We start from the raw sequence: 26353 nt of genomic DNA, 5'->3' as shown, positions 1-26353 counted from the left end.
CCTCAGTGTTGTACAGAGAAACACTGAGAACTTCGTAGCATTAGAGTGTAAGGAATTCCTACTTCATCTGTTAACAAAACCTCGAAGTTCATCTTTGTCAATCAAAGTTATACTTTGGCAACTGCGCTTTCATTGTTTAAAGCAAGTTTTATTGTGTAGTTTTGAGATAAGGCTCTTCGAAATTGCTACCAATTTGGACCATGTGATCGATCGATTGACAGTACCTTCAGTAACAAATTTGGATTGAGATCATTTTCGGATGTGCTGCAAAAGACTGGTGACAGAGAAACTGATAATCTAACCGCCTCCGAAGGAGATTTGGATCCGCCCCTAATTAAGATGGTAAATATAACTTTCTCTGATATCTAACCTGTCATTTAGCATGGTTTGGTAAATCCAGTATTTCTACCATATTTTGAAAAAAATTATTTAAAAGAAATAAACCCAATGTTACATTGGGGGCTGTAGGGGAGCGATTAAAATTTAAAGTGGGGAGTCTAACAATTGATTTCTTATAGCTCCAGTGAAATTCAGAAAAAAAAAAAGAATTTCATATTAAAAAAGAAATACAAAATACATTTTCATGGTAACTCTTACATTCATTACTAGCAGCGTTCACCCCGCTTCGCTGCGGTCACCCCGGAACGCAATAAACTTTGTTACTTAGATAATTTTTACTTTTTCGCTTTCAAGTGATATGATAAAAACCATAGAAGATTGCAGTAAATCTTAACATTATATCGCCTGTCATTTATGTTAACCCGCCCCGCTTCGCTGCGGTCATCCCGGTGCTGGCATATTGTAAAAGTGTCTGTAAAAATAAGCAAATCAATTAAAAAATTTTAAACAGAAGATTCAAGCTATTTTCCGCTGTATATCGCCTGTCATTTATGTTAACCCGCCGAGTGACACGGTCATGCGGGTTGCATATAAATACGTTTATTTTTACCTATGATGAACTAATAACAAAGGATTTGTACGTTATGGACACCTGAATGGTCAATTATCTCAAGACACTGGTAATTAAAAATTAAAGTGATATGATAAAAACCATCTAGGGTCCAAATCCTAATAACCCCCCAAAAATGAAAGAAATTGGTTCAGCCGTATTAGCGTGATGAGCGGACAAAAAATTGTACGTTCTCTTTTATATATATAGATGTTATTATAAAGTTAATGATACTTTTGAAATTGATTAGAGTGAATAGATATGTATTTAAGTAACAAAACCACTTGCGTATCAAAATATCAAGTTAGAAGAACGAAGTTTGTCTTCCACTGCCATCTCATTGCTCAAAGATACCGGCGATGAAACAACTGGCCGGAAATCATGCGGCCGCTTCTTAAATCATGAAGAAGATGAGTGCCAATGTTAGGTACGTAAGTTCAGTTCTTTAAGGATCCCCTCTTGGAACTATACGTAGCACATTTTAGTACTTACACTTGAAATAAAAATACAGCTGTTTAAAGACGATTGATTGCCTTTGTCTTTGAATTTCATATGTGCACACAGGATTTGGTAAACAAGACCGTACATCTGATATGTTTGAACTACAGTATATGCAATTTATGCTCACGGGCTAAACTCAGTCTTCTGAAGTCAATCGACAAATGATCATGTATTACAGACACAAAGACAACACTAGGCTCCCAAGTTTCAAAATTATATTGTGTATGAAAACAGATAGTAGAATTAATTCTTTGTCACAAGAGACCTAGGGTCTGAAAAAAATTCAGAGGGAGTTCAAAGGGAATTTCTATACTCATAAATAAAAGTTGGGACTTTATTGTATATTGAACCAATGATATTTATGCTTACATTACTCATACGCTGCTGATATTTTATCAATAATTTTATTTCACATTTACCAAAAGGCTGGATTACGATAATAATCCTAAAAGAAAGATGCATTGTAATCAGGTTTTACAAGGCAATCCCGAAAAACAAGCTATCTAATCCCGTAGCCATTTAAAAATTTCAGGAAAATTTCTTCTTCACTTCCTTTTCCCCCAAAGGGTTCACATTCATCGAAAAAATAAAATGAAATTTCTTTAGTTTAACGTCCCATGATTATGCTCTTTATGTTAGAGGAGACAGATGATTAATGAAAGCGAAAGACTGTAAAATTAATTGTTGGGCTCTCACAGAACCACGTACAACAAAGACACATGCGCTAGCCAATAGACCAACGAAGAGAACTTCCACAGTTCTCGAGTGGAAACGTATCGGAATTCTTTCTTGGCTACAATTCAAGAAAATAATTTAGTTGTCAATCGATAGACCTAATCAAAAACGTAATCAATTTTTTTATGTAATCTGCTTAATACACGGTAGAAATTCACTTGTGTGCTATCTTGTTCTTAAATTGTTAATTTCCATGCATATGCCATTATCCACAATACATCTGCATTACTGCAGGAATAACCATTACTGCATTCAATAACAACTATATAATTTATGGAGTTCTTTATTAAGCGAAACAGATTAGGCTACTTATAACATGTAAACTGCAACTTTTGAAAATCGTTGGATACACTGCAGAGTGACGCTCTCCGTTCCTCTGTCCCACCGCGCTTACCTAGAAACTGATGTAAACACAACACTAGCGCCCTCCACGAAAAACCGCACTAATATCCTGGTCAGGTAATACCTACCAATGACAATTACCCGCTTCGCTGGGTTGAAATAAGAAAAGACAAAAGAAAAAAAGAATAGAATATGTTCCATTAGTCAGAAATTTTTTACTATTAGTGAAGTGCTCTTTGATATCGGTCATTTTCCATCATTTTAATATATCTTCCCTTCTCCCAAGTTGCGGGGATGAATTTGGATTTAAACGGCTTCCAAGGTATCACTGTTCATCTCAGCGATCCCGAAAACTATGGATTCGGCACAAATATCGGAAATCTTTGATCATTTTTATATAGCCTATATCTCCCCCTCCCCCTCTCCTAAGTTCAGGGTTTGAAAAAACCCGGGTATTTTTGAAAAAACCCAACCCACCTGGACCCATGTGGGTTTTTCGGGTATTTTCGGGTTTAATTGGGTTTTATCGGGTTTAATTGGTTTTTTTCGAAATATTTCAATGTCTTTGGGGTAAAAGTGTTAAAAAATGATTTACATTTCAAGATTGTCATTGTTACAACTTGCAACATTTTTCTATTCTCTGCTGAGGGGCCGCGGTGGCTCAGTGGTAGAGCGTTCACCTCTGGTGCTAGGGGTCTCGGGTTCAAACCCTGCTCCCGCCAAGTGAACTTTGTGGTGGACAAACACCGTGTGCGTGGGTTTTCTCGGGGTTCTCCCGTTTCCTCCCACTTTCTTCATTCCACCATTTCATTCATTACTCATTATCACCGTCTCCTTTAGCCTAACCGGCATAACCGTGGGACGTAAAACTGAAAGATTTCATTTCATTTCTATTCTATTCTCTGCTGTTTTGAAAAAATGAAAGTTGAACACTGTGTAGTACAGGCAGACAAACGAACAAATGTAGATCATCCCAGGAGCCTGAGTGACGTTCGGCAAATATGAATACCAAATAGTTGTATTAATTTGAAACAAAGGCGTAATTCATCAAAATGTCTTATATGAAATAAATATTTTTCAACGTAAAATAAGTGGTTTTATTATTGAAGTTCACTTTCGATGCTTTGTGCGTTCAATTACGGGAATTTCCCGAGCACTTGTTTCAAGACGGTTGTTTTCTAGTGTTTGCCAACTATGGAAAGTAGAAAAACCGCACCCCCGCAAAATTCCATATGATATAGGTCTAAGTGTAACGTATCTCTGTTCGGACCCCTCCCACATGGGGAGGAAAATACTATCGTGAACAAAAGTGCATTAGCACCTGTATTCTGCATATCCTTGGTACATTCCATAATAAGCTTAATGCTATAAATTAGGAATGGCCAAAATTTTCCGGATTTCGAAAAATTCCAGAGTTCAGAAATTTTTCCGAATTCCAGGATTGGCCATCCTTACTATAAATGAGAAACTGAAATCAGCATTGATCATTTTTTTTTTGTATTTATCACCACTTATTTAAAATTATCGAAACAAGTGAATAAATTAATCTTTACTTGACAATTTTGGATTTGGAAAATGAAATTTATTCTTTAAACTTACACTTCAACTACAGGAAATTGCTTTAAGAAGTCCTTTTTAGTTCTCAATAAATGTATAAAGTTCCTTACAAATAAATTTCAAATTTTCCGTGATACATTCCCTGTCATCTCTTCAAAATTATGTAAGCAGATGAACAAAATATATTAATCGTTGATAGATGGTGAAAGGTGAGTTTTGGATTTACAGAATGAAAGTTACTTTTTAAATCTATACTTTGAACTAGATACAAATTTGAAAAAAAAATGGTCATAAATGGGCTGGTAAGAAGTTTGCACCGGTCACCGGCTTTTATCAAAATAACAGCAATATTTCCGGCCTGGCCGGTGAAAAGCCAACCCTATTCTTTTCCGAATATTAATTTAAAACAATTAACAAAGATAGACCTATAATTCATATTTTATAAAGTAAATGTTTCAAAATGTAATAAATGAAATTAAATATCTTCCAGCGTAAAACAAATAGTTTTATTGTTGAAGTATTCACTTCCGATGCTTTGCGCATTCAATTGGGGGAATTTCCCGAACACTTCTTTCACGACAGGTTTTCCCTGAAAATGCAGCTTGCTTTACTGTACATCGAAACTCCAATTAAAACTGAAGTTTGAATTCAGCACTTGAAATAGTAAGCCTTACGCAGTCTTGGGAGCTCCGAGCATTAAGCTTCTTAATTTTGACAAGAATTTTTATGCTATTGCTGGTGTTGATTCTATAGAATGCTTATTTGAAGGATAGCAACAAATGACTGTTGTTGGAAAACCAAATTTTACTGAATAATTTTGTTACCACCAAAGGTAAGAAATAATACTAATAGGTTTACTAATGTATTTACATATTTACTGTTAGTACCGGCACCTATGACCTTAATCCCGTCAACGTATGAGGGATAACGTCTCTCGGCGGCGCCGAGTCAGCAAGCACACTATTCACGGAAAGTACTTCTTTAAAATATAGAATTGCTTATTTTACTTCGAATAGGCTATAAGCATAATCCACACATTAATTTGTTCCATAATTATCTCAAGCTAAGGGAAGTTTTTTATTCATTCATTCAGTTTATTCAGAACTTATAAAGGTCTTATGTTGAATGTTGCTGTCTACCTTAAAGTAAAAACATCTAATTCGCCCAAATAAAGTTCAAAATCTGATAAAAAAATAACTTTCAATGTGATCACCTTAGTTGTAACAATAATATACTAACAAAAAGCTCAAAAACCCAGGTGGGTTTTAAGGCGGGTTTTTTCAGGTGGGTCCAACCCGAAAAAACCCGCTGGGTTTTTTCGGGCTGGGCCCACTTAGGCAAACCCAGCCTAAGTTGCACTGTCAAAGTGAAATGATAAAAAAAAAAAAAAACCTGCTAGGTCTGAACCTCACTCATGAGGCAAATTTCATCGAGATCGGAGGCGTGGTTGAAGAGTTATTAAGTTTATTTATATTTTATATATCTCTCCCTTCCCTCTCCTCTACTTTGTATTATCAAAGTGAAACGATAAAAACCATTCCAGGCTGGAACCTCATCTATGTTGAAAATTTGATCGAGATCTGTCGGGTGGTTCAAGAGATACGAATTCACAAAACATAGATCGTTTTTAACAATGATATTTTTTAAAACTCCCGAAACATTTACTCGACGATTCCGATAGTAATACATGTAGCTAATTTTCTCTTAACAATTGTTAACGATTGCCTAATGAAAATCGCTAGACTAGAGCTACCAGAGATGTTTGTTTATGTTTATTAGAATAGAAAATCAATATGTTCGATTGGTGTGATTTACAAGATGCTGACAGGATTTGGGAGATTTCTAAAACCAAAGTTGGAGGAAGGAACTCTAATTCATTTAAAGAGTTTCTCCATATTCGTTGCGAAAGAATTTCTTCCTATGTAGTCGACAGTGGCGGATCCAGGGGGGGGTGATCGGGGCGATCCCCCCAAAAGAGGAAACTTTCTTATTTTAGGCCTATATATATAAATAAAACCCATCCCAGAATTTGAATCTCTTAAAAGTAGCTCTCAGTAGCAGTATGATAACCCATCGTTCTCCCCAAGAAGTCGGTCCTGGATCCGCTCCTGGTAGTCGACTCCTAACTATGGAAGTGCTAAAGTTCAATTAAACATTGTAAGAAAGCAACAAATCTTAATAAAATTTCTCTTACGATATACAAGCATAAATTATGATATCCAGATTCAGTTGACACGGAGGCGCACCTTAGCCTATCGGGATGTGTCATACTTTGTATACACTGCGGAAAACCAGATGCTCGCTTATGTCCCGACAACGGAATTCACAGAAGGATTGCTTAGCAGCAGTTCGCAGCTCTTTCCGGGATAACCAGAGGATGTCTTCTCTACATCGAAATATTGCCCAAGAATAGGCGCATCCCATTGAAATCAAGGGGAATATTTCTATTATCCTACTTTCTACAATGAGCCTTAATATCCCGGGAGAAGTATGTGACCTGGACATCCTGTACAACTGTCTTATGCTGTACAACCATCAAATGTTCTCTCATTAACATTTTTTGTCATAACTCCGGTATATCAAAACAGATTACTCCGTATGATGTAGACGAATATGTTATTTGTAGGACGCCAGTCATTTAGTTTACGTTTAGGCTATCAAAAGTTGCATTGATTTATAGTTTATGTGCAGATGTTACTTTATTTGTTAGTGGCAAATTTTACTTGAAATAAGTTCAATTTATATTTATATATAAAGGTAATCAATAAAGTTCTGTTGTTTTTTCACCCACCACATTCGAACATTGATATGTCACCTAAGACCTACCTGGAAGATAAAAATAGTTCCCATCAGCATCGATGACCTTATGCCAACGCTCTTGAAGGCTATGGATTGCATCGCGTTAGAACTTAGTGGGCCGTAAAACGAAGAAGGTATCAAGTGTATTTTGCACCTCTACTAGCATTTCAACTGGCGTCCTCTAAGATGATTGTCCAAGGAATGGAACAGGTGATAATCAGACGATGCAATATTCGGGGAGTATGGCGGATGCAAGTGTTTCCCATCCAAGGCGTAGAATAGTGTCCCGGATAGTCATAGCCACGTGTGGCTTAGCGTTCTCCTGTAACATAAGGACCCGTTTGCGATTCAGAAGTGCTGACTCCAGAGTTTTGAGTTTTTCTTGAACACGGCTCCACTGCTGACGGTACACAGTTCCATTGATGCTCTGACCAGCTGGTAGCAGTTTCCGATGCACGGTGCCGCGAGCACTCTACCAAAAACACAGGAGAACCTTCTTCAGGTGCAGTCCTAGTTTCGGCTGTTTTGGAACCAGTTCATGGGATGCTTACCAATGACGATGGCGCCGTGGAGCTTCTACAGAACCCACTTCTCATCACATGTCAACACTTTGTCCAGAAATGGCTCCTTCCTCAGAGGAGACAGCAAAGAAACACAGGTGTCTGCTCGAGTTGCTTTCTGGTCCGGAGTCAAATTATGTAAGACATTTCGACCCAACTTGTAGTGCTTCCCAAGTTGATGAAGGTGCTGCCTAATGATTTCTCCACTCACACTGAATTGTAGTCCCAGTTCCTCACATGTCTGGCCACTGTTCGCCTCAACTGCTGTCTGGAGATCTTCATTTTGTACATGTGTTGGTCTTCTGGCACGTGGTGAGTCTTCGAGTGTTTCGTCACCATCCTTAAACTTGTCAAAGCAACGCTGCAGTGTCCGCGTAGTCACGACACACTCTCACCAAAGGCCTGGCACATCTTTCGCCCAGCTGCAGCGACCCCAGTTTGAACTCGTACAGCATACACGATCTTATGACACTCTGTGGAGGTCGCATGTTCACTCTGTCCTTACGCAAGGTCAGGGTGTAACTGAACTGCTACAACCAGGTAGTACGTTGAATGTACCACACCAATAATTAACCTTTACCTTATCTCCATTCACATTCAACTCGGTGAGGGGCCAATTGAACTCAGACAAAAAAGCGACAGAACTTTCTTGGTTACCTTCATCATCACAGGTATTCTGCCTTTATTGGCAGGTCACTTGCCGCAGCTGAGAAGCTTCCATGCTCCACGGTCCTCCGCTAACCTTTTCGTCTTCGCGTATGATCTTTCTGTTTTAATATCATCCATTAATTGTAATCTCCTTCGCCCCCTCCCTCTCTTTCCCGCCACCATACCCTCTAGGACGTCCCTCATGATAAAATCTCTTCTTAGGCAATGTCCCAACCAGTTTCTCTTCCTCTTCTTACTAATATCTAAAATTGTTCTTTTCTCTCCCACCATTTCTAACACTTTCTCATTCGTTTTTCGCTCAACCCAACTAATTCTTTCCATTCTTCTCCACACCCACATTTCGAAGGCTTCCAGTCGATTTTCGTCACCTTTACGTAATGTCCACGTTTCCGCTCCATACAGTACAACACTCCACACGAAGCATTTTATGAGTCTTTTTCTCAACTCTTTGTTCAAGGTCCCACAAAACAGACTTTTCTTACTTTTAAAGGCTTCTTTCGCCATTCCTATCCTTGCTTTTATTTCACGTTCGCATTTCATGTCATTAGTAAGAATACTACCCAGGTGTCGAAAACTATTCACTTGTTCTATTTTCTCCCCTCCTACTTTTATATTTCACACAGATCCCTTCGTTCCAATCACCATGGCTTTTGTCTTTCTAACATTTATTTTCATCCCATATTCTTCAAAGCCCTTTCTAATTTTTTCTAACATTTTATTGATTTTCTTTTCAGATGCTGCAACAAGCGCCATATCGTCTGCAAATCTTATGCATCTAATCATTCTACCTCCTACGGGAATGCCATCATCATCATGTAGGCTCTTTTTGTTTTAATATACTTCTAGATAGACATTAAATAGTGTTGGCGAGAGGCAGCATCCTTGTCGAACTCCCCTTCCAATTGCACTCTCTTCCGTCAGTTCTTCCCCTATCCTAACACTTACTTGTTGGTTCATGTATAAGTTTCTTACGAGTCTTCTATCTTTCCATTCCAACCCTATCTTTGTTAGAACTCCCAACAACTCCCAATTCACGCGGTCAAAAGCCTTTTCTAGATCAATAAACACAACATACACCTCTTTCCCTTTTTCTATAAATCTTTCACCGATCACCCTTAATAATCCAATAGCATCTCTTGTGCCCTTGCCTCTTCTGAACCCAAACTGCTCTTCCTCAACATCTTTATTTGTTCTTCCATATAACCTTCTGTTCAGTATTCGGAGCAGAATTTTAGCTGCATGAGATATGAGACTAATAGTTCTATAATCCTCACATCTCTTTGGGTTCGATTTCTTAGCCATCGGTATCATGATCGTTTTCAGAAAGTCTCTTGGCCATTCTCCTGTTTCATATATTTCATTGCATAGTCGCCACAATTCTTTCTTTCCCTTGTCTCCTATATTTTTAATGAATTCGTTTGGTATGTTATCTATTCCTGTTGCCTTTCCATTCCTAATCTCGGATATAGCCTTTTCAAACTCATCCCGAAGAATACTAAATCCTTTATCATCCTCACCTACTTCATTTTCCACTTCAACATTTAGGCTACACGGTCTATCCCTACTCTCATATAAGTTTTCAACGTATTCTTTCCACCTTCCTATGACCTCATTTCTCTCGCTGACTACCTTCCCATTCTTATTTTCTACTGCCATCATAATACTCCCTTGTTTCCTCCGAAATTCCATAGATTTCACCTCCTTGTACATTTCCTCATATTTCCCAACTCTTTCTAATTCTTCTATGTCCTCGCATTTTCTTTTGTAAAACTCTTCTCTCGCTCTGTCTGTTTCTCTTCGTAATTCATTATTTAACTTTCTGTACATCTTTCTGCCCTCTTCTGTATCAACCTGTTTCCACATCTTCCTCTCCCTCATTTTCTGCAACATCTGCTCTGTAACCCATGGTTTCTTAGCAGTTTTGTGTTCGCGGTAACCTACTGCTTCTTCTGCAGCCTGCTGTAAGCAACGTTTATTATGTTCCCACCGTGCGTTACTACCTGCGCCTATCCTTTCCTCGTTTGAACATTTTTCTTCGAATTTTTCAGCGTAAAGGTTTCTTATTTCCTCGTTTTTCAACTTTTCAGTATTCAACACTTTGTTACCTACTTTTCTTCTGCCTACATTTTTCAGTTGAATATCTACTTCGGCCAGCACAAGATTATGATCAGAGAAAATATCAGCCCCGGGAAGGGTCTTCGCGTTCTTTAAGCTATTCCGATACCTGTCCTTAATCATAACATAGTCTATCTGATATCTTCCGCCGTCTATTGGTGATTTCCATGTGTATCTTCTTCTCTTGTGCTGATTGAACCAAGTGTTCCCAATTACTAGTGAATTCTGTCTACAGAAATTCACCAGTCCTTCTCCCCTTTCATTTCTTTCGCCTAAACCATATTTGCCTACGATACTACCTTCCTGTTTTTCTCCCACAACTGCATTGAAATCTCCCATTAAAATTATGCATGCACCCTTCTTCTCCCTATCTATAATTTCTTCTATTTTCTCATAATTTTCCTCTACTTCTTCATTTGCATGCGAAGTCGTCGGTGCATATGTCTGTATCACCACTAGATCCTTCGTTTTCCCTTTAAGTCTTAACATCATAACTCTATCATCAATAAATTCCACTTTCACTACCTTCTCCTTTAAACGCTTTCCAAGAATTATTCCTACGCCATTATGACCGCCCTTTTCATTACATGAGTAAAACATTCTATATCCTTCGCTGTTTAATACCCCATTACCTTCCCATCTAACTTCACAAACGCCTACCAAATCTAAATTATTTTGTTTCATTTCTTCTTTAAGATTTTCTAATTTTCCTCCCTGTAACATAGTACGTACGTTCCATGTCCCTATCCTAAACCTTTTGATCTTCCTTGTCTTTCTTTCTCTGTTTGTCCTCCCCCATCATTACTTTCTCGCCCAATAGTCCTTCCCAAGCCATCCCCCTCCCGGAGATCCGAATGGGGGGATATTTTACCTCCGGAATTACATTTTGACCTGCGAAAGACCATTGTTCATATGTTCTCTTTTTGCTGCCAGCAAACTAGGGAAAATAGAGTGGTGGTTTCCCGTTGCCTTCCACCCCGCAGTATCCCAGCCGTTAAAGTCACTCTGACCACGCCTGGGACTAATGTCCAAGTTGCCGTACCAATCACTATGATTTCCGCCAACTTGGCTACTGGAGAACTGCTGCCTTCTCCCAGAACACTCTTCGTCTGGCTACTCCATTTAGACCAATTCGGTAGGGGTGGCCCTTCTGGTAGTGAACTACCACCGACACAGCTCTAAATTTCACAGTAGCATGCAATCCTCCCCACCCGACACATAAGTGTCTTCGTAAAGGTGGTGTTTATCATAACTCTATCATCAATAAATTCTACTTTCACTACCTTCTCCTTTAAGCGCTTTCCAAGAATTATTCCTACGCCATTATGACCGCCCTTTTCATTACATGAGTAAAACATTCTATATCCTTCGCTGTTTAATACCCCATTACCTTCCCATCTAACTTCACAAACGCCTACCAAATCTAAATTATTTTGTTTCATTTCTTCTTTAAGATTTTCTAATTTTCCTCCCTGTAACATAGTACGTACGTTCCATGTCCCTATCCTAAACCTTTTGCTCTTCCTTATCTTTCTTTCTCTGTTTGTCTTCCCTCCATTATTACTTTCTCGCCCAATAGTCCTTCCCAAGCCATCCCCCTCCCGAAAAAAAAAAAACAACATAATACACGTTGTACAGTAATGTAAGTCAAAAAGCCAACAAATATTTTTGGTATGCAAAAATAGCAGTCCTCCAAAAAATGTCTCTGCCCCTTCTTCGTCTCTCTAACAAATTAAAGCTGGCATCTTCACAGCCGGGAATGAAACAAGGAATCCCACGCACCAGAGGTAAGCCCTTTACAACTGAGCTACCGTGTTCCCCATGAAACTATATAATCTATCAATGCAACCAGGGGCGGATCCAGGATATGATCAAGGGAGGGGCTAAACCATATTTTGCCATTTTATCCAGTGTAAAGCACGATTGAAGCCCATTTTATCCAGTGTATACCTGAGTGTCAAGGTGGGGCTATAGCCCCTATATCCCCCCTTGGATCCGCCACTGAATGTAACCTATAGGCCTATATGTCTGAGATTCTCAACTATTGAAATGAAAAATGTAATCTTTAAGTTTTACGTCCCACGGTTATGCCGGCTAGGCTAAAGGAGACGGTGATGATGAGTAATGAATGAAATGGAGGAATGAAAAAAGTGGGAGGAAACAGGAGAACCTTGAGGAAACCCACGCTCACGGAAACCCACTGAGCCCCTGCGGTCTTGCTTTATGTTTAAGGTATCAAAAGTTGGATTGAAAAATATTTCATGTACAGACGTTACCTTATTTGCTAGTTGAATATTTTACTTGAAATAAGTTTAATTTACAATTATACTAGCATCAATTACACGCTTCGCTGGGTTAAATTAAGAAAAAAAAAATAGTAATATGTACCGTTAGTCAGTCATTTTTTACTATTGCTAAAGCGTTCTTCGATATCGATCATTTTCGATGATTTTTATATATCTCCCTCCTCTCCCCATGTTGCAGGGCACGGCATCGGACAGGTCATTGTTCATCTTAACGACCCCGGAAACTGTGTTCAACACTAATATCTTTCTTTTTCGATCATTTTAAATGTCTTTTCCCTCCCCCACCTTTAAGTTACACCGTCAAAGTGATATGACAAAAACTATCTCAGGTTTAAACTTCATCTATGTTGAAAATTTGAATGAGATCGATCCAATGGTTCAAGCATGGGCGACGATTAGCCATGTGGCAAAGGGGGGCAGTTGCCCCCGCATTTTTTTGAAGTAACATATTAATGTATATAGTTTCATTTAGAAAAGTAAAGTTTTTGTATGTATTTACTGGTTCATAGAAAAAATGGTGTCATATATTTGCCGTTCCGTGAATATGTATTGGTTGTCTTCTTGTGGAGTAAAGAAAACTACAGGAATTGCGTTTTAATTGCCACAGAAAATAACCCAAAATTAACCTATTGGAGCACAACAATTTCAGCATACTTTCACTTTTTACAAGGGCTCGATATATTAGTCAGCTGCTTTGAAACTAATTCAGAGAGCATTTCGCGAAAGAAAGAAAAAAAAAGTCTTTCACAAGTTATTTTTTAATTGCACAAATATTGACAGTTCCTAAAATGTCTTCTTCTTTCTAAAGTAAGGGGGAAAAAAGCGTAATAAGAAACAACTTCCATCTTTTCCATTGTTTTGTAGTGCAATATATGAGTGAAGTGGTGTTTAGGGGTGTACGAGTGTATATACAATTAAATTTTGTGAATTCTACATAATTGTAGGTTTTATTGTTATTTTGTATAACTGGAGTGATTCTAAGTATTGTTGTGTTTTGATGTGCTCCAAGAAAGTGAAAACTGCACCTAATGGCAACGAACATGTTTCGGGAAGTTGCAAAAGTAAATATTTCTTTAAATGTCGAAGCATTTGCTTGTAGTATTTACTGTCTTTCATTTTCTAAGAGTAATAACATACATTTAATAGCATGTGTGGAATTAAAAATTAAGTTGTTCATTAATCCCTGTTTCAATATGATTTTTGCAAAACAAACATCATTATTTATTACTATGATTAATATTATCCTTTGTATTTATTTGTTATGCAAATTTGTTATTCAATAATCTGATCTCACAGTTTTCCAGACAGAATTTTAAGATGTTCATGAGCAAGGAATCAAATCTCTTCTTACACTTTTGTTGTTTAAGAGTACAAAGGGCTACTACCTACTGGCGTTGCTCTTGTCAATTTACTTAATAAAATATAAAATACTATATACGGTATTTTAACTGAAAAGATAGTATCCTATTAGTTATACAACCTTTCGTCAAACAAAATATTAGAAACAAGCAGGGAAACTAACATTTATATGCAAATATTCAGATCATGTCTTGCCCCCCCCCCACTTTTAACGTCCAATCGCCGCCACTGGGCTCAAGAGTTATTAACTCATTAACATGGTCACTTTATTTTTATATTTATTGATTTTAGTATATCTCCCTTTCCTCCTCCTTCCTTACGTTGCTTTGTCAAAGTGAAATGATAGAAAACATTCCAGATCCGAACCTTATCTATGTTGAAAGTTTGATCGAAATCGGTCGTTTGGTTCAAGAGCAATTAAGTTTTATTTTTATTTTTTTATAATTCTCCCTCCTCCCCCTGCCCTAAGTTCTACCGTCAAAGTATCGGTAGGGCGGTTCCAAAGATCAAGAGTCACAAACATAGTCGCTTTCAATTTTATAGTGTAGATAATATGAAGCTTAAAATATATAAAACGATAATCATGCCTGTTGTTCTGTATGGTTGCGAAACATGGTCACTTACTCTGAGGGAAGAACATAGACTGAAAGTATTTGAGAACAAGATCCTGAGATGAATATTCAGACCCAAGAGGTACGGGAATGGGAAATGACGGAAACTTCATAGCTACATAATTTATAGGGTTTACCCAACATTGTCAGGGGCGTCAAGTCTAGGAGGCTTAGGTGTGTGTGTGGGGGGGGGTGTCATGTAGCTAGGATGGAAGAAAGTAGGAACGCTTCCAAAGTCTTGATTGGAAGACCAATCGGAAAACGACCATTAGGAAGACCTAGGCGCAGATGGGAGGACAATATTAAGATGGATCTCGCAGAGATAGGAATGCAAAGGAGTAATTAGATGCAGTTAGCTAAGGATAGAAGTCAGTGGAGAGCTTTTGTGAACGCGGCATTGAACCTCCGGGTTCCATAGGCCATAGAGTTAGTTAGTTAGTTTTAGTTTTAGATATGAAAACAACAGCGTAATACACATTGTACTGTAATATAAGTCAATCATCAAGAACAAACTTTTTTGGTATGAAAAATAACTCCCCCCCCAAAAAAAAACACCTCTACTCCTCCTTTGTGTCCCTAAGAAATTAAAGCTGTCGTATTCACTGCCGGGATCGAACCAGGACCCCATGCACCAGAGGTAAGCGCTCTACCACTGAGCCCCCACCCCCCATGAAACTATATAATCTATCAATGTAACGTATAGGCTTCTATATGTTTGAGATTCTCAACTAGTGTGTGTTGTATAATTCACATAATTTTTTTCCTTTCTTAATAAGATTCAATCTAAGAAGATATCAAGGGCAGATCCCAAGGACTTACTTGTGGTCTGTGAATTACAGTCTCAGAAACACAGTTTTAACCAGGGATAAAAGTTGGGGGGAACGCGGGGTGACACCATCCCCCTATCTCCAAAAAATATATACAATGTCCCGCCAGTTCCTAAAAAAATTACAATGAGCAAAGATAGGCAGGGGGATGGCGTGACAGCATACCACTATCTACTGTCCCCGTACATTTTCAGATCCATTTTTATCTCTTGTTTTAAGCTATATTGACAGATTTCGTTGACGAACGGTTAGTTGGCATGAAGATAAACGGAGTTTCTGGAACCAAAAACAATAATTTTTGTAGACAATATGACTTGGAGAGTGGAAAGTGGAATCAGTGGCGGATCTAGCCCGGGGTCGGAGGGCTAGGCCCTCCTAGTTTTTTGAGCGACAAAAATAATTTAAGCTATTATTTATATATTTTTGCAAGTTTATAGTAAACTCATGTTATACCTATCATAGTCTGGGTTGTGGCTGCCCCCTCTCTCACAAGTGTTTACCTTCGAGATTCGCCACTGAGGGGAATAGAGAAGGAAAGTGTTCTTTCATATGTAAACGATAACATGACGTGACTTCATGAGTAAAACGAGTGGCGAAAAAAAAAAAAACACTTACAATATAATTAAACACAAGCATCGCCATTAACAGACTTACCAACTCTTCCGCATTTTGACGTACACTCCCGGTCTCCCGCAACGAAGTAGTAAACTCCCACATAGTCGAAATGGGGTAGGGGAAAAGTAACCGCTTAACATACCTTTTCTTTTTTTAAAAAAAAAAAAAAATACAGTTGAAATTTCACCTAATTTATTTTTCGGCTAAAATAAAGTATACATTGAACTACAATAATAGTGGGTACCTGAGTCCCATCCATAGGCACCTGTTTCCAATCATTAGACAATTTTGTGTTGGTCACTCACAGTAGAAACTAAAGGATCGAATTTAGGGCCGAGCTGTGTTTACATGTGTGTGTGTCTAAGAGAGAGAGAGAGAGAGAGAGAGTGAGAGACTCCATTCTCCGACGGCTGCTACTATTATAGATAGTTTATATTTCGAGGAAGTCTGCACTTTGGCAGGTCTGCATTAATTATTCACGGCCACCATTTGATAAGTTAACTTTGATAGGTTAAACATAAGTGAACTTACAGTAGATTCGTCGTCCATGAACATCATCTGGATAAGTGCTCACAACAATCTGTAATTGTTGGCACCTAAGCGGCAGTTGCTTGTCTTCCTCCGGAACCAGGAAATGCAAAGAATGTTTAAGTAACACATTCTGGTTGTGAAGCACTCTCATCTAAATGAGACGGTTTAACCACACTTGAAGAACGAAATTCAAGTACTGAGGCCATCAGAAGCGAACACGAGACGTTAGAAAACAATTTATTGTTGTTAATAGTAGAAGGGAATGGCTTCATCGCCAACAATGCGTGGCTAAGCGACTTCAAATAAAGTGAACATTGGCGTGACGAATGTTTGTGACAACAGTTGATTGTGAGAAAACAGAATGTCACAGTCGGAGGATCACTATGCTAAATGCGAAAGACTCCTGATTAAAATATATTGTTCCATCAACTCCTGAATAATATAATACTCTATTGTTACTAACTCTGGAAAGATGTAATATAAAAGATATGTTTGGGCTTTTGTGTTTCGTAACAAAGGATCATAGTTCAATTATGGACGGAAAGATGAGCCATCTTTATATTCTGCAATAGTTAAGGGTGTAGTCAGCAACTCTTCTGTAGGAGGATTATCGTTTTCCAGTAGAGGACACAATATCTCCACAGAGGGGCACAATACAATACTTACCTTAGGTAACGTTGATATATTGTTTTAACGTTTTTCTATGGAAGGCTACGAGATGTCAATTTTTAGTCGAGGTTGTCATTTTTGTTTGGTCTTATAAGGAAAGGACGTGAACATGTCATCGGACTTCCAAATCAAACCTAGTCCATTCGAAAAAATAACAAAGATGTTCATGCACAAAAAATTAGGTGCCATGGACAACGGAGTAAGTCAGGGCACATTAACCCTTTTAATATATGGAAAATCGTAGACTCGCAGTGAAATAGCTATTGCATCAACACTCATTGGAAGGTCATGGTTTATAGTTCATTCTCTTCAGCATGAAACAAGCTTTCCAGAGGTGTTATGTATAGGGGCCCATAACTTACTTGAACAGGGAAAATTGGGAGAATGTGGGGAAAATTCCCTCAGAAATCCCTCCCACCAACTTTGGATCCCTCTGGAGTGGTCCCGGGTAATAGCACACAATCCAAATGTATCTCGAAAAATATTATAGGGAATAAGAAATGTATATACACCAAGTTTTGTATTGATAGACGGAATAGATATGAGGGGAAAACTTATATACCAATACGTGCTTTCCCCCTACAAAAATTTTGTGGCCCCTGATCCAAAAATTAATTATTGGTCAAGATAACAATTTTTGATGTATTTTTTTATCATTCCTAAAAACTCTTGGCCAAGATCGCAATCTTTAGATCCATTTCTTTTGATCATTCCCAAAATTCTTGTCGTTGAATATTATTTAAAATACAACGGCGCCCACGTTGTGGTTTCCAAGGGGGGGGGGGGGGCAGTATAAGCGACGTTTCAAATATAGTTTGAAATTTTGCTGTAACTAATGTAAAAATTCTATTGGGTTTTCGATATTCCCAAGTACAATTTCCCCTTGGGGGGGAGAGCGCCCCATCTTGCCCCCCTGAAGGCCCCATTTTTTTTATTTGAACGCTCTGTGTCCACATAAGCCTATTTACTTTTTTCCTCATTGACTGATGATACTATTTACCTACTGATTTTTTTTTTTTAAAGTATGTGTTACAATATGTAGAAGAGATGGGAAGAGATGAACTGTTATTTCCTCATAAATATTGAAGTAGGATGTCATTGCAGAATGACAACAACAACAACAACAACAACAACAAAAAAATGAATTCCGTTCTTATGAAAGACATCGTTGAAATGCTTTATAACGTTTGCTAATGACATTTAAAATTGTATTGTAGCTACATAATTTCTGCTAGAACCAAACAATGGTTCATTATTCAAAAACATCGTTACCATACATACTTGCATGATTTATTTCTACATCATTAATCGAATATCGTGACGTGAATTATTTGAGTACTGTTAAAAGTCTTCCAAAACATCCAATTTATGATTCCAAAGTGAAGACTGGTTTCACATTGGGTCCATTGGGGTCCGTGCTTCGTGAAACCAACATTTTGGTGAGTTATTCACTTTTTAATTAACATAAAAATATGAAATTTTTTGAAAATAATTTCTGCGCCATTTCGTTGTATGGCATCATTTTTAAGTTGCAAGATTTCTGATTGTAACGAAGACAATTCAAGTTGTTTCTAAATCTATTATTATTATTATTATTATTATTATTATTATTATTATTATTATTATTATTATTATTATTACTCCTTTTCTAGAAAAAACGTGCATCCATCATGAATGTGTTATTCTACATGTGATTGGCTGCGAAGGCAAGCGTCAAAATTTAAAGTGAGCGAAAATAGCGTGCTGCCATCTGTTGTTCTATTACCTTTCTAACTCATATAAAACACTCTTGTTCTTGTCTTTAAATTAACTTAAAATATTAATTTAGTAAACGCAAAAAAAACAAGAAAATATACTTTTAAAACGGGTGCAGTAGTGCGTATCACCAAACAAGTCATTATTATTATTATTATTATTATTATTATTATTATTATTATTAGTAGTAGTAGTAGTAGTAGTAGTAGTAGTAGTAGTAATAATAGTAGTAATAGTAGTAATAGTAGTAGCAATAGTTGTTGTTGTTATTGTACTTGTACTTTTTTGCTCCTTCCACACAATGGTCCAAATTAATTTTTAACGGTAAATTGAAGGTAAAAAGCAACCAGGGTTGCCAACTTTTCTGAAGAAAAAATCGGGACGGGACGAGGCCCCTTTCCAACCCCTGCCCCCGGAGACGACTACACGTACGGCGAATCGTTAAAAACAATGTAAATAATCAGCTGAATAACATGAATCTGAATGAATGCGGCACATTTTCTTATTTTCCCACCCACTGCTCGTCACCAGGTATAAGCAATTTATGCAAGAAATTCAAACCAAAACAACTGCAATTTATTTAATATAAAGAAAGTTTAGAGAGAAAACTATATAGAATTCGTTAAGTTGATTCTATACATAAAACGTGCGTGTAAAAAATACAAGTTATTCTTTTGTAAAAAGTGGCCCAGTAACTTTGAAAGTCGATAAATCGGGACAATATGCGTCCCGACGAGTGTCCTGTCGGGACGCGGGACAAATAAGTCAGAAATCGGTACACTCCCGACATAATCGGGACGGTTGGCAACCCTGAAAGCAACGGTCCAATATTTCCAGCCTGGTGAGTGATGACTCCTTTTGTGATAGGTAAATTGTTGGATTGAATCATGCATATAACTTAAAATCAAATATCCACGTACAATTCATATACAAAGGTTGATTCATTTATATTGAGCCGAAGTCCATGTGCAACAATACCGCAAATGCGCAACCCATCGCGCCATGAGTCGGATGCCACCGAAACTGAACAGATTCTGGGAGGGGTTTATTGAGTCCTTTTCTGACGTTAAGTTCACAGCGTCGAACATCGTAGAAATGTATAAAATTTGTAATTTTCATGTAGGTCGTGCCACTGTGAATTGTATTATACGGAAATATGCGCCACAAAATCCTGGGTCCACCACACCGACGCAAGCAGCTAAAAACCGGCCTCCCGTAAAGAGGACCTTGCCACTATCGCGTGTGATCGGCGTATGTTGATCTACGAACCCCCCCCCCCGCACAGCGTGCGATGGCCAGCAAGTGCCGCACATCGCAACGCGACAATCAACCGCGTCAATCACGGCTCACGGTTGTTTGCCAGAGCAGTGTGCACGCCCTGAAACTGTCATGTGGTTGAGCGAAAAACAAACTACAGGGGGCAGTATGAATGTCATCGGTGGAAGTTGGTTGTTACTCCTGACGTGGCGTGGATTTGCTTCAGACTGTGGTAAAATTCGTGCCATTACATATAGAGAGAGTTCCCCAAAAGGATTTATGGGCTGTTTCTCATTCAGAGGCAAACTGCGTCTCGAAAATGTGGAGCAAATTGTCAAGATCAATGTTGTGTGCTACACTACCATACTCATGTCCTGACTGAAATGTACAGTCCGCAAGAAAAAACCTGCAACATGAGCATATAAGTTTACTGTGAAACTACGCCTAACAGCCCAGGGAATCAACATAACGTCTAAGTGGCACGAATCACGTCAGGACAAACCTCGGCGTCCTCCCGCGCACACTTATTTTGGAGCAAAAGACATCGTCGTTTCACAATGAACTTACATGCTCATGTTGCAGGTTTTTTGCTGCGAATTGTACCAGCATGAAATCCCAGCATTGCACGGACAAGACGGTAACCAGGTTGAACTGAACCAAGGCAAGATATTCTGCTACATCGCTAAAACATCCCTGGAATTCTGTCGCCATATGGAACAGGAAACTGGAATTGCGGCAATTCCATTCTCTGACGCTCCTGTGAAGAGTCGAGATACCAGCCCAATGCACTATTGTGCTTTCGTACTCCTCAACCGCACATGTCCATCGTCGAGTTCCCACCGTCTCTAGCCTGTAAAAAGAACTGGTATGCAATATCTATGGTCCAGCTGCAACACAGTCATCTGCATTGGAAACTTTGATGCCGGGTAATAGTGAGTTGAGGTGGTTTGTAGATCGAACACAACCGATCTTGGAAGTACGGCATCTACTAAGCAAAAAGCACATTCAAATTCGGCTCAATATAGTAGAATCAACCTATATATATATATATATATATATATATATATATATATATATATATATATATATATATATATATATATATATATATATATATATATACGTATATATATATATATATATATATATATATATATATATATATATATATATATATATATATATAAAGAACTTTTTAAAAAAGATATATACTACTTGTGCAATGCAATGCAATTTTTTTGTTGTTTGCAAAATAGTAGCATATTCTACATGTGTATATTTTACTTTGGTCTTTCACACTAAGATACTAAAAAGAAAAAGAAAAAGAAAAATACTAAAATTATTATAATTATATTTGTTCCGTCCAATTAGTATGAAGTGAATTCTCAGAATCAGTGTTACCGCCCACACTTATATATTGAGAGATTCCACCTGTAACACTCTGCTTAAGCTGAAAGTGGTTTGAACATTGGTCTCCATACAGTAAAAGCAGAAAGAGATATTGTGAAGCGGTTTTTGTATCGATTCAAGGTCCCAGGGATAAGTTTCATATGTCTTCCATTAAGCCTTTAGTCAAGACGGAAGTCATAGAAATAATCCATTCCCGTTTTCAACCATATAATAAATAACGAGAATTCAACGTGTTAAGGAAAGCCTCCATCATATTAAGTATCTCTCTACTTATATCGAAAGTCGCAGCGGTTTAAATTAGGGATGGGCAAAACCGGTTTCTAGAAAAAACGAAACCCGAAAAACCGACATTTCGGTTTCCTCCAAAACCAGTTCGGTTTTCTCCAAAACCGGTTCGTTTTTTTACGGAAACCGGTTTCGGTTTTTGATCGAAACCGGTTTCGATTTTCTTCAAAACCTTTGCAAAACACATAAAACTATTTCAGTGGAAACGGATTCGGTTTCCGGAGAACAACTAAACACTATTCTGGTCAGAACAAATTTTGGAAAGAACTGGTTCCAGTTTTGAAGAAAACCGAAACCGGATCCAGTGAAAAACCGAACAGGTTTTGGAGGAAAACGATAACCGGTTTCGGTGAAAACCGAACCGGTTTTTTAAACTTTTTCAGAAAACGGTTTTGTTTTTTCTAAAAACAGAAAAACCGGTTTTTGTGCCCACCACTAGTTTAAATATTGATCTCCATTGAACAAAAATGGTAACTGAATCGGAATCAATTGAGCGTCCAAAGCATAAACTTTCATTTCGAACTTTTATCCTGGCATGTCAACTGGAAGTAGTGGAAATCTACGAATGCCACTCAATACTAATCACAATATCAGAAATCAGTAATATGTAGAGAAAAGGGTTTTTTTAAAATGGAGTTAATATGGTACGAATAGGTTCAATATCTCTTTCGCAACCGGTTCCAATGTTGATCACCACAGACAGTGACGTAACTAACGGGAGGCAAATAGGATAAATATATATATGAATCAAATTGCAGAGGCGTGTTATTTAATTCGATCGCTTACTATTCTCAAGGGTGTAGAAACGGGGGAAAAGAGGGCCTTGACTTTCCAAACTATTTCCAGCTCTGAAATGAGGTTCATCTAGTATATGTTTAGTAAACTTATTTAATAGTTAATGCAAATTAGGAACGTTTATAATAAAATAAGATTTTTAAAAAAAGAAAAAAGAAAACATCATCAATACAGTTTCTGTACCTAATTACAAGGACGCTGATTTCTCTGTAAATTGGGGGGGGGGGTGCATTCAGATGCAGAAAGCATATATGATGATTTTAAGACAAACTGCGTTCAAATTATGCCTAATATTGCATATTTACAAATAAAATGAGGGGCCCTGGCTCCCTCAGTCCCCCCAGGATCTCTCACTACTATATTATTGCATAATAATATCTGAGTTGATATTTTTTCGAGTTTTTTCCTTTTAGTATTTTAACCTACATAAACACAAAGTCGGATAAACAGACTGCTAGAAACAGCATTTGTTTTCTTATGAATAGCTTATTGATTTATCTCTTACAATCCGCTTTTCAACTTCAGTACTGTCAAGATCCGTCTTTTGTTAAGGTAGCATCGAGAAAACATAATATGTGTATAGTATACATGGTGAGTTAAAATGCTTTCATATTCTGAAAGAGGTCATTTGTTCTGTTTTTAATGTGTGAAAAGCTTTCCTCCCCCTGAAAGTAATGTTCCCCTAGAACAACCTGTTGGTTACACCCCTGATTATCCTTTAATAAAAGTTGAGTTCCATTTCCAAATCGAAGAAAAATCCACTGGAAATTAGACGGGACTCAACGCTCGTTTTACTAATTGTTTTATATGGAAACCTTTCAAAGCGTGTATCATGACAACCAGTTGTCATAAAAAGATGTACCGGTAGTTTTCACGTATGTGTTCGTAATTCTTTTCTCTACTTCGTAAAGTGAGCAGTTAATGTGCTAATACAATATTTCTAATAAGCGCCTCTGCTATTGTCAAGATTCGCAGTAGCGCGAGAAGTCAGCGTGCAGAACTGCTTGTCGCGAATTGTCAACACCGCTCAAAGCCAATTGGACGCCGCGTAAAGCCAACTCAAGGCCATGCCGCTTCTCATCTGAAATCATTTGTAGATTGGCGTTTTATGTCGTAATAAATATTAAATTATGTACTGCAATTTTGAAACCAAGCTTTACCATTTGAAGAAAAATGGAATAGGAGAATTAGCCATTATCAGATGTAGTCGAAGGGTGTTTTGATTTGGTTGGTCTAGAAAAAAATGAAATGAAATCTTTCAGTTTTACGTCCCACGCTTATGCTGGTTAGGCTAAAGGAGACGGTGGTGATGATTAATGAATGAAATGGTGGAATGAAGAAAGTGGGAGGAAACGGGAGAACCACGAGAAAACCCACGAGCACGGTGTTTGTCCACCACAAAGTCCACACGGCGCGAGCTGGGACCCCAAGCACCGGAGGTGAACGCTCTGCCACTGAGCCACCGCGCATCCTTGGTTGGTCTACAGGGAGCGCTATGGCGAATCCTTGCCCCGGGTGACAACTACAACGGTTTATCGCTGTACTGTCATTGTCTGTACGCCCCTGTCATTGTCAATCTGTACCTGTTTTCATGAAAAGGATCAGAGGCGTCATAGCGGAGCAGCTATGCAAAAAAAAAGGAAGATAAAAGATATATCTTGAGGTTGCTAGGTAGGAAAAAATAAATGTATATGTGTGAAGTAACGATTATTGAAATGTAATGTGGTGAGACTTCTTTTAGAATAAAAAAAAGGTAAAAATATAGTTACTCCCGAAAAGGATTTATTAATCTGCTAATATAATAATTCTGCTGATTACTAGTTATTCATACGTGTTGACTTGTCGTATTATGTTTATAAGCTGTATATTTCATTATATCTTTTTGGTGCCGAAACCCGGGAACCTGTACAAATCTTGAAGTAGAGTAAAGATAGGGTCTTATTTTTTTTATAAAAAGGGACGTATGAATATTGAATGTACCTTTTTGCGTAGTGGGAGAAAAATTATACGTCAGTCAACTATGACTAGTATACGCAGTGAAGATATGTCCGTAATTTGTAACTCAGAAGAATCTATGTCTGAAATAATAAATACTAAGCAGATCTTAGATATGATTCAACAATTAAGTCAATCCATGCAATCGAGGGATGATAACTTGAGACAACAAATATCTAACGATATTGCATTGAAAGTTGATGAAATTAAACAAAATACAAATCAACAAATACAGCAAATTTCTCAGGAAATTGATGAGAAATTAGATGAAAAATTTCAACAGTTTGCTGATAAATCGTCACAAGATATCAATACTTTGAAAAGATCTATAGAAGTTTTGGAATCCGCTATAACTCAACAAGCATCACAAATGAAAGACACGACTTCTATAATTAATAATCATAGTCTACAAATAGAAGTTTTGGAGTCTGTTACTACACAACAAGCGACTCAAATAAAGGACAATATATCTAAAATTCATAACCATAGTCTTTTGATACAGGATATGCAGGAGGAGTTGGAAGAACATGAAAAGAAAAAGTTGAAGAAATTAAAGCGAATGCAGAGTGATGATGAAGATGATTTAGATGATAGGCTATCAGAAGATGATTATGATTTGCTGGAAGACAACTTGGGTGTCAATGTTCAAAGGAAAATATTCAAACGTCTTCGTAGAGTTGAGGATGAAGATTCCAAAGGTGAAGCAGAAGAAAACGAACAGCAGGAGAGAGACGCTTTTGCAAATCAGTTGTTTGATGGATCAGATCATGAAGAAGAGAAAACTTCCGAGGCCGGACAGCATGCTGAAGCTGAGCAATATGATGATGAACAGTCGGAAGGTGAATATTCAGATGAAGATGGCTTCATTGTGGATGATGAAGGCAGGCCTGAGAAAAGGCGGAAGAGAAGACCAATATTTACTGATGCTGCATTACAAGAGGCTCAGGACATCTTCGGTGTTGATTTCGATTATGATGAATTCGATAAATACGATGTTGAATATGAGGATGATATGGAAGAAGATGAATATATGGATGATGAAGAAGGAGAAAAAGGTGAAAGAAGACGAAGAGCAAAGAAAACAACACGCAAGAAACCTACAAAGAAATCTATATTTGAAATTTACGAGCCTAGTGAATTGAAACGTGGTCACTTCACAGATCTTGATAATGAGATAAGGAATACAGATATTCCTGAGCGTATGCAACTCCGTGATATACGAGTTACTTCTTTCCCTGAAGGCTCGGATGAAACAGAAGAAGAAGCAGAATGGATTTACAAGCAGGCATTCTGTAAGCCCACAGAAGAACTGAAGGACGTGTATTTACACTTCCTTCTGTATTATTATCACGAGATTCCTGAGATGCAACAGGCGTGGAAACAGAAAGAGCGAGAACGGGCCAGAGAAAACAGGAAAAGGAAAAAGAAGAAGAAAAGGAGAGGAAGCGAAGAAGAGGAAGAGAAGGTTGAAGAAGAGGAGAACGTTGAAGAGCCAGTGGATGACAATGAGACTGTGAAACAAGCGGTTCGAAGCGGACCCTATGCCATATGTAGGAAAGCTGGTCTTGATGGTTTAATGAAAAAGTTTAGTCTGAGTGCTGAGCAGTTCGCTGAAAATTTACGTGATAATTATCAGCGACATGAAGTAGAGCAGTATCCTATCGAGCCATTAGGTGAAGTATTCTTTGAGAAATGCTTCATTGAATTTAAA

The 26353-nt window shown here is 37.8% G+C and overlaps 1 protein-coding gene across 1 annotated transcript in view; it reads right to left on the bottom strand.

Annotated features, from left to right (window-relative positions):
• LOC145669808 (uncharacterized) overlaps nt 1–26353 on the bottom strand; it is a 330876-nt gene that overhangs the window by 265125 nt on the left and 39398 nt on the right. The window lies entirely within an intron of this gene.

The sequence above is a fragment of the Thermobia domestica genome, chromosome 2 (assembly GCF_964235325.1).
Source record: "Thermobia domestica chromosome 2, izTheDome1.hap1.1, whole genome shotgun sequence".
Classification (NCBI taxonomy): Eukaryota; Metazoa; Arthropoda; class Insecta; order Zygentoma; family Lepismatidae; genus Thermobia; species Thermobia domestica.
Note: the sequence above shows the minus strand (reverse complement) of the source record. Positions and strands in the feature narration are given on the sequence as shown.